Source organism: Poromitra crassiceps, assembly GCF_964638095.1.
Source record: "Poromitra crassiceps genome assembly, chromosome: 4".
Taxonomy (NCBI): Eukaryota; Metazoa; Chordata; class Actinopteri; order Beryciformes; family Melamphaidae; genus Poromitra; species Poromitra crassiceps.
The window spans coordinates 2,007,966-2,016,494 of record NC_139626.1 but is presented as its reverse complement, the minus strand read 5'-3'; the positions used below and the strand labels follow the sequence as shown (position 1 = coordinate 2,016,494).

The window sequence follows — 8,529 nt, the reverse complement described above, 5'->3', positions numbered from 1 at the left end:
CACTGAGAAAGCAGTAGCTGTTAGAAATAATATGACACCCAACTTCATATTATTTTTGATGGACACTGTTCCAAGGGTACATTTTTACCCCTCACTATTGTCCCTGGTAGTGTTGTAAGCAGCTGAAATTAAATGATAGTTAATATTCATGTTGATAATAATTGTTAAAGTTGAAAAAGCTGATTTCCAGTGTATCTCACGTTACTGACTTTTTGTGAATTCACAAAACGTCAACATTCATGCATGTACTACTTGCAATTGTGGTTGATCAAAAACAGGGATAACCCTCTTTCATCACGTCTGCTCTCTTCAATCCTCCACAGAAGCCTAGAGGAGAATCAGAGGTGTGCGTCGCCTCGCTCTGCTGCCCGGTCACGACCACCATGAGTTGGAGTTTCCTCACTCGCCTGCTGGAAGAAATTCACAACCACTCCACATTTGTTGGCAAGATCTGGCTCACGGTCCTGATCGTTTTCCGCATCGTGCTGACGGCTGTAGGAGGCGAGTCCATCTACTACGATGAGCAGAGCAAATTTGTCTGCAACTCAGGCCAGCCAGGCTGTGAGAACGTCTGCTATGACGCCTTCGCACCACTCTCGCACGTCCGCTTCTGGGTTTTCCAGATCATCCTGGTGGCCACACCTTCGCTCATGTACCTGGGCTACGCTGTCAACAAAATCTCCCGGGCCGAGGAACAGGTGGACAGCGGAGGAGCGGGCGCTTTGTCCCAGCGGAAGCCCAAGAAGCACTACGTCGCAGACAGAAGGCAGCATAGGGGCATCGAAGAGGCTGAGGACGACCAGGAGGAAGACCCGATGATCTATGAAGTGGACAGTGACGGTGGCGGAGGAGCAGGAGGAAAAGGAAAAGTCAAGGGACGCCATGACGGGCGCCAGCGTATCAAGGAGGACGGGCTGATGCGCATTTACGTCCTTCAACTCTTGATCCGCTCCTTGCTGGAGGGAGCTTTCTTATGTGGGCAGTATCTCCTCTATGGCCTGTCGGTGCCCGCCACCTACGTCTGCTCGAGCCAGCCCTGCCCACACAGAGTGGACTGCTTTGTGTCACGGCCCACTGAGAAGACTATCTTTCTCCTCATCATGTACACCGTCTCGCTGCTCTGCCTCACGCTCAATGTATGGGAGTTGCTCCACCTGGGCATGGGCACCATCGTTGACACCCTGCGCTCGCGCCGCAGCCAGCAGCTGCCAGAGGAGGAGCTGTGTGGACTGAACAGGAGAGCAGACGCTCTGAAGGAGGCAGGAGTGAGCGGAGAGGATTACGGCAGCTACCCTTTCCCCTGGAATGCACCTCCGCCGGGGTACGACATCAACACGAAGCCTCTCCTGGTGTCCAACGGGCACCCTGACCACCCGCTACCCTTCACCGACCTCAGTAATGCCAAGATGGCGTGCCGGCAGAACCACGTCAATATCGCCCAAGAGGAGCGTCAGCAGCAGCATAGCGCTAATGATGACAAAGGAGGGACGGGTGCTGCCCCCAGAGTTCTTCATAAGGAGATGGCTCAGACTCAGTCACAGCACAGGCCAGAGGCTGACCCTCAGGCCTACAGCCAGCAGCAGAGCCACAACAGCAACACACACAGCAAGCCCAACCGTGAGCGCAAGCACCGCACGGCCTCCAGACACGGGAGGAGCAGCAGCAACAGTAGTAGCAGCAAATCTGGTGACGGAACGCATTCTGTGTGGATCTGAAGTACAGATTGTGACCTATCGTGATTTTTTTTTTTTTTTTTTTTACATACAGCCACACAAACAAACAAACACACATGCCGATCCTTTTAAATTTGTATGTCCATAATCCATATAGCAAAAACTTCACGTGTAGGTTACCCATTTTACATGATTTTACAATAGTACTCTTACCATGAAAAATACTATGTGAACCATAGTGACAGGATCCACCTTGTACCATTCTTCTATAGCTCTACCAAGGGAGAACCCAAAAGTTCATTTATTTGCCAAAACGCCCCCCCCCCCTGGGTAATAATCTTCAAAATACCTAAGCTCCTTAGTTAGCCCACACAAAGAAAGTGTAAAATGGTCTTTTGGTACAGTATGACCTAAGCCTTAGGGAAAGTGTGGGACCAATTATATTCACCAGAAACAGAAAGTACAGCAGAAAGTAGTTCCTGACCTTTCTCCAGTTAATATAGGTGTATTCACCTTATCTAGCCCCGCCCACTTGACCCAGTTGTGTTATGACTTCCTGTTCAGAACACCGTCTGTTTTACCTGCTCACTAGTACTGTACTGTCACAGGAAGTGTAAACACAATAGGAAGTAAGTGGCTGACCCCTGTGTTCAGAGCCAGATTAACACCCCCAGGGGCCCCGGGGCACTGAATCTCCCAGGGGCCCCCCTACCCATCGTCCGGATGTTTGGATGTTTTTTCGCCATATTTAGAGGAATATCTCATTTTAAATTAACATTAGTATTATACTGTTATGTCATTATTCAGTTTCTCAGATTCAGTTTCTCACTCACTCATAGGCGATTCTAGGCTTTGCAAACAGGTAGCACCAGCAGGATAAAAATATTAGTGTGACTGGGGGGTTTCTACAAAGAAATTTTGTACATTTTAAAGTAGGAAATCACAGAGAGTGTGGACCAGAGCAGCTCAAAAGGCAAAAGTATTCAAAGTGAAAAAACGGTGGAGCTACTAGGAGTATTTTTATATATAAAGCAATATTTAATGTGAAGTAATATATCTGTGTACAAGCAGTTACAAATCAGAATATATCACAGGTGCGGTGGCCGACGCCCAGCTAACATTGCCTGAGGAAGACATGCGTGGTTGAAACGCGTAGCGTTTTGTTTGCCCGTAGTACCTTTGAAGATATATTCTGATTTGTAACTGCTTGTACACAGATATATTACTTCACATTAAATATTGCTTTATATATAAAAATACTCCTAGTAGCTCCACCGTTTTTTCACTTTGTACATTTTAAAGTAAAATGCATGGATCTGATGCACTCTGAGAGCAAAAGGAAGAGGCTAATCTTCACATTAATATCCTCTTCACTGTGCTGTGGCTTAACACGTTAAGTGCCATAGCCGAGATAATTCGTCTTACATAATCCAACGCTTGAGTGCCAGAGCCGAAATAACTCGTCTTACATAAACATTTTTTTTTTTGACGGTGGGACATCAATCAACAACTTTTACATCTTCGAGATCACTATTGGAGCAAGAGAATGTGTATAATCTATTTTACCGACCCACTAAGTGTTGACAGTGCTCCCCCAGACGAGCGAAATCAAAGAAAAAACTGCCGCGGGGAGCAAGCCATTCAAGGAAATGGCGAGGCGATTTTACAGTAATCCATTCCACACTTGTCTTGCCTGAGAGCGGCCGCGCAGGCAGCCGCACACAGAGAGCGGAGAGCGATTTGCAAAATAGATTATAGGTGAAACACACTTTGAAACACCTCAGAAAGGCCAGAATCAACATCTGCCCATCGCCCACGCATTCCCCGGCCCATCTTGACTCGCACAAGGAGCGTCCGCACGCAGGCAAGCAGGCAGGCAGGCACGCAGACAGGCAGGCAGGCAGCAGCAACGCACTTCTGACACGCCCGCTGTAGAGCCAGGAGGAAGGAGGAGAAGACACACGGAGGGAGGAGTTTGAATGAGAGGGGTGTTTCCTGTTGTTATGGAGGAAATTACTGTTCAAAACTATTGTTTAGAATGTCTGACGGTCTTACTGATGCCAAAAATGAATGGTTAAAGTGACTGTTCTATCGAGTTTCACAAAAAGCCATTTATCTCTGAATAAATTTCCAGACGCTGAAACCATGCTGTACTCAACGGCTAATATCTACATAACTACTAACTCTGCAAACTAACTCTTTTAGACAGAGAAAGCACACATTCTATTAGTTATTTTTAGATGATTGGTGTTCATGAATTCTTAACAGAAAATAATCCTCGGCTCTTGTAAAATGAGCCAGAATCCTCAAAAAAAAAACTGGCACAACTTACCTACAGGATGAAAAAATGGCTGGCACTCAATGTGTTAACAATGATGAAAAAATAATTGACATTACATTTCCAATACAAAACAGCAGAGGGTGCCGCAGCACAACAAGCACCCCCACTTCCCGCGCCCCTGGTCACCACTTGCCCACAGGCATCCAATGAGACTAAATCATCAGACCTAATCTTCTTGGAAACACATTTTATTTTGTCCTGATTGGTCTTAGATTTGTGTCATAGTTCTGTGGAGCCCAACATGAGCCCGACCAATTTCTCTTTTTTTTTTTTTTTTTTTTTTTTTTTTTTTTGAGGGCCCCTTCACCCCGAGGGCCCCGGGGCACCTGCCCCGGTTGCCCTATGGTTAATCCGGCCTTGCCTGTGTTGGAACATAAGGTGGATAGGGTTGATCAGGAATATATTGGAATCCACTGATGACTATTTAGTACAAACTATTTTCTCAACAGTTCTAATGTATAAATGTGTAATGTATGTCAAGTTGCTCCAAGCAGCCCAGAGCACTAGATTTAGTGAACACCACAGTAGAAGAAGGTGAATTAAAGGAACAAAATTAATATTTGGATAACTTTTGTATCTTTTGTTAACACGTTGACTGCCAATGACGAGATATCTCGGCTTACAGAATCCAACCGTTGACTGCCAAAGACGAGATATCTCGTCTTAAAAAAAAAAAAAAAAAAATTGACGGTGGGACGTGGATCAACGCCCCCCACGTCTCCTATAAAATTATTGGAGCCACCCAACGTGTACAACCCATTCCACCGACCCACTAAGTGGCGACAGTGCTCTCCTGACTAGAGGAAGGCAAGCAAAAAGCAGTGTGAGGAAGCCATTCTCATGAAAATGGATTGGCGAAAACGCTTTCGCTTTCGCGCTGATTGCTGGCGGTGAGGGATTGCAAATTTGCATAATAGATTACGGGTGGAACACACTTTGTAACACGCAGCATAAATAAGACCAGAATCGCAAAAGCTTCATCAAAGCTCTCAACCGAAACCGCAAGAAACGAGCCAGCCCATCCAGACTTCCTCAAAGAGCGGCCCCGTCAGCAGACAGGCACAGCAGCAGCAAAGCAGTGAGACTGGTGACGCGAGGTTACAGCAGCAGCAGAAACGAGCTTGTGACACGGCCGCTGCAGCCAAGAAGACACACACGGAGGGAGGAGTTTGAAAGAGAGGGGTGTTTCCTGCTGTTATGGAGGAAATTACTGTTCAAAACTATTGTTTAGATGTCTGACGTCTTACTGATGCCAAAAATGAATGGTTAAAGTGACTGTTCTATCGAATTTCACAAAAAGCCATTTATCTCTGAATAAATTTTCAGACGCTGAAACCATGCTGTATTCAACTGCTAATGCTTACATAACTACTAACTCTACAAACTAACTATTTTAGACAGAGAAAGCACACATTCTATTAGTTCTTTTGAGATATTGTGTGTTCACAAAATCCTAACAGAAAAGAATCCTCAGCTCTTGAAAGATGAGCCAGAATCCTCAAAAAAAAACCTTGGCAGAAGCTAACTACAGTATTGAAAAACGGCTGGCAGTGAATGTGTTAACTATCTTTTGTTGTAAGATGTTGGTGCTATGACACTGTCTTTGCTCCCATGTGAATATACGGGGCTTCTATGCTGTTATCTAAGGTGCCTTCTTACTTCACCAAACAGGCAAAGAGCTGCTTCATATGGTGACGCTGCAACACTACAAGTTGAACACTTTGATAAATTGTATTTTTTATACATGCGTATTCACCACTACAGTCGCTCATGGGCCCCACCTAGAGGTTAAAGCAGTAGTTTTCAACCTTAGGGTTGCGACCCTAAGTGGGGTCACCTGGAATTCAAATAGGGTCGCCTGATTTTTTTTTTTTTTTTTTTTTTAACCACACATAATGTAATACTACCGAAGATGATTAGGGTCACTTGTGTTTCTTGTTTTTGTAGTTCTGAGTTTATGGTTTAAAGTGATAATCTCTAAGATTTCAGTTTTGTTCTCTTGGGTGACCCCTATGGCGATGAGTGGTAATTGCAGGTGAGATCCAAACTGTTGCATTATGTGACATTACTAATGTCATTACTAATGTCACTATATACTGCAATGGCTTCCATCAAAGGACCATAGCCTCAATCAACATTGTGAGTGACTATTTTTTTGAGATGAAAATCTTTGAGATTATAACTTTAAATCAGGATTCTGAGATTAATGTCAGAATTTTGAGAAAAAAGACAGAATTCTGCAGGGAAAAAGAAGCATTCTATGTAACATCATTGACAATGTCACTGATGATATTATCGATGGTGTACTGTCTCGGGTCCCTAGATTTTTGTGACATCAAAGTAGGGTCACAAACCAAAAAAGGTTGGGAACCCCTGGGTGAAAGTTTTGAACAATATTGCTGTTGCTGAAGATGCAACATTTTATCATTTTCTTTAACCCTCATATCAAGCTCAATGCACGCATCAGTCCTTATAAAGAGAGCTACTGTCCAAAACCTCACACCATCAGAGGAAATGCTGATGGTCTTGCACTGTTGATTTTGTAGCAGCAACGCCTACACACATATGTTCCACGGTTAATCCAAATTGCCTATTTTACTTTGGCTTCATTTATGAAATTGCCATGTGCAAGCCAAGGTTGCTTTATACTGTTTATTGTCTTATATTTGATAAGGAGTGTTTAGAACCTTAAACCAATGAAAGATCAGCCACTTTTTTTTGCTGTGTGAGGATTTGTATTACGTTTTTATGCGAAATACTCTAGCCATAGAGAAAAGGGAGACACATTTATGTTTGTTTTCAAAATGTTTTGCATTCGGTATTTTACACTCCTCCTGTGTCACTTTTGGGGGAGAGGCAAATAAGTAGTTAGGGGTTCCCTATTGTAGTTAGGGGTACCCTATTGTATTTGCTATGTTTATTCTTCTTCTTCGTATTCTTCTTCTTCTTCTTCTTTTCCTTCTTCCATAAAACTGTATATACATCAGAAACTCTAAGGCCCACATTAACCAAACTTTGCACAAATGGAAATGTCACCCACTACTCAGAAACAAAAAATTACACCAATCTACCAATCCTTGGCAATATAACAGCTCATTTCACATTTTGAAATGATGTAGTCCCACGGAGGAGAGAGAGCAGAGATCCGGGCTAACCCCCAGATCTCCCTTGGGGCCCTGGGCCCAGCCCTACAGAGAAGCCTTCCTGCAGAATGTGACTGGACAGTTACTGTTGATGCTGGCCTGGGTGACAAAGAGTTTTCCACGCCTCCCTACAATATTGAAAATAAGGCTCACAGACGACCCGTTCTGGCTGAGCTAGACAGAGTTAAACCACCTCATTGTGATGTCCTCAATAAGTGATGTCATCAGTGATTGAGTGTTGATGTCATAGGCATTGTGACATCATCAGGCTTGAACCCCAGGATATTGCCGCTTGCGGCAATATTTATTATTATTCATATTTTGTCTGATGTTCAAATGTATTAGTCAATGGCAGTGTTTGACAAAGTTTAACACCACTATCCCAACTTCCTGTTCTGTTGTCCAGCCATGAACAAATGTTTTGCTGTTAACAAATGTTTTTTTTCTTGGCACTATTTTTCTGGGTGACATGTTTTGAAGTCAATTCTATGACGTTATCACCACTTTGTTTAAGTTGGCATACGTTTATTTGGTGTTTAATATTCATCCTATATTTTAGGGTGTGTTTTACATGACAAAAGATCCCAGTACAGTACATCTGGCCTGACAGTTGTGTTTTTTCCAGGCTGAGTATAAAGAATTCCATGTCATTCAAATGAGTATGTACCTTTTGTTTTCTTAGTTTCAAATTGAAATGTAAATGCCAGTCGTTCACACTGTGCCAGTGTTTCCATTTGCGGAAAATATTTTATATGAAAAACGAAAGTGCATGTTTTGAGTTATTTTATAATAAACATTCATACATAAAGAGTTGTCTTGCAGTAGCCTATTTGCCTTATATTTACTTACATTCTTTGTTGGTAATGCTGTCAGAAACACTTATTATCCCAGTTGAATTCAAGACTGTAAGGTTTGTTTACATTTGTAATACCTGGAGTAAAACATGGTTTTTGAATTATCCTTTGGTTAAAAAAAAAATCCCAACAGATGTTAATATATCGAAATACATGTTACATAGCTTTCTGCACAGAGACCCCCCCCCCCCTTCTCAACTGGGATTACATCATGTGCAGTAGGTACAGTTAGCCCTCTGCTGACCATGAAGGAAATCTTTTAAGTCCCAGTGGCAGCTTTGATCTAGTTTTGATCCCAAGTTTTTAAAATATGCATGTTATATTGTGTACTTGGCAGCTAATGTTGGTAATTTGGCCAATTTTGTTGTGGATAGTGTATAGTTTAAAACGAGAAGAAAAACATCTTCAGGTCCTGTTGTCTATTAGGTTCTCAAGGGATGAAATAGGGAAATGTGACTTTATGCTGTGTTTGCTAAGCAGTGAGTGTAATAGTTTGATTTGATATACCAGCAAGTATC

At 43.1% G+C, this 8,529-nt stretch overlaps 1 pseudogene across 1 annotated transcript; it reads left to right on the top strand.

Annotated features, from left to right (window-relative positions):
* The first annotated feature begins 383 nt into the window (after nucleotides 1-383).
* On the top strand, nucleotides 384-1,715 carry LOC310774972 (gap junction gamma-1 protein pseudogene; annotated as a pseudogene). Its single transcript has one exon. The product of its transcript is annotated as a gap junction gamma-1 protein pseudogene (transcript).
* The last annotated feature ends 6,814 nt before the right edge of the window (nucleotides 1,716-8,529 follow it).